The following is a 1451-nucleotide window of genomic DNA, read 5'->3' as shown; positions in this document are numbered from 1 at the left end:
GGTGGATATAGCTCGCTAGCAGCCTCACACTGAGGACCTAGTTGGTGTAATCATTTACCCAGAATGCTTTGCGTTTAAATAAAATGGCCCCGTCCTTGTATATAAAATAATAAAAACTGAACATCCTACAGTATTTTTACAGTCTTTATTTTACAGTTAAAGTATATGTTTATCATATAAAGTCTAATGTTACAACTAATTGGGGATCCCTTTAAGCTTCAGTTTCTTCAAATGTGGTCAGTGTGAGATTTGAAGGAGAGATTTTGATCAATGACAGCACAAATATATTTATATCTCTACAAACTCTATAGCTGAGTCATTAAAAGGCCTAACAGGGGGTAATGTTTGTGGCATTTTCTTTTAGTTTGCAAACAGCATAGTTTTTATTCTGTCGGCAAAGTAATTGTAAACATTCGGGCGGTTTTAAACATAATAATTCACTTTATTTCTTGTTTTCAGCATTGTTTGTTCAGGCTTATTGGCTGGATTGATTGATGTTTTAGAAGCAACAGATTATGTAGAGGAATCTGTGTGATTATAAATGTTATTGTTTTATTTTAAAACCTTCAACCTGTTAACCTACGAGCCTAACATTAATCGAAATTAAATTAAGTACTGCTCTTGAACCCTTTAGAATAAATTCACAAGCCTGGTCTGTATGCAAAATTATGAATCTGATTTTTTAACTTCAGCAGTCGTAATTTTTATAACTGTAAAAGAATTTACTTATTGAAGTTAAAATACACTATAACCAGTATTATTATTTTTAAATTTAAAGCTGCATATCAAATAAAAAGGTAACTTGTTTGGCTACACAGCTGTGGGGTCAGAATGAAGCTCAGAGCTGATTGGCTGATTCTAGTCAACCAGTCACATTTACCAAAGACAGGTGGGATATGAGGGGCTTGCCACACATTTTGTTCTCTGCAGAGTCTATAGATGAACACAATTTACCAAAAGATGTGTCAATCAAAAGAAGACAACCAGTTGAATTGTTTGAACAGCCTATTATGTGAATTCAAATTCCCTGATAGGCTGTAAAGAGGGAGGAAGAAACCACAAACTGGGAATGTACTGGGATGTACATTGAAGGTTAAAGGGAACATTTTTTTGTTACAACCTAAATTTCCCATCTGTGTGACTCTTATCTTATCTTATCTTATCTTATCTTATCTTATCTTATCTTATCTTATCTTATCTTGCAGCTAAATTAGATAAAATTACATAGCTACATTTATATCTGTAGTGTTTTATTTCCTAGCAGAGTATGATGTGGTTTCGTATGTTTTTAACTGTATTTCTATGTACTTTTTTCAGTTGGGTTAATATTTTTGTCCTTGTCCTGTGCTCTTGTGATTTCTAATCCATCTGTCCTTCCTTCTGTTGTGTGTGTGTGTGTGTGTGTGTGTGTGTGTGTGTGTGTGTGTGTGTGTGTGTGTGTGTGTGTGTGT

At 34.0% G+C, this 1451-nt stretch overlaps 1 protein-coding gene across 3 annotated transcripts in view; it reads left to right on the top strand.

Annotated features, from left to right (window-relative positions):
• The window catches only part of cep164 (centrosomal protein 164), a 52295-nt gene that overhangs the window by 29828 nt on the left and 21016 nt on the right, over nucleotides 1-1451 (top strand). The window lies entirely within an intron of this gene.

Source organism: Austrofundulus limnaeus, unplaced genomic scaffold (genome assembly GCF_001266775.1).
Source record: "Austrofundulus limnaeus strain Quisiro unplaced genomic scaffold, Austrofundulus_limnaeus-1.0 Scaffold518, whole genome shotgun sequence".
Classification (NCBI taxonomy): Eukaryota; Metazoa; Chordata; class Actinopteri; order Cyprinodontiformes; family Rivulidae; genus Austrofundulus; species Austrofundulus limnaeus.
Note: the sequence above shows the minus strand (reverse complement) of the source record. Positions and strands in the feature narration are given on the sequence as shown.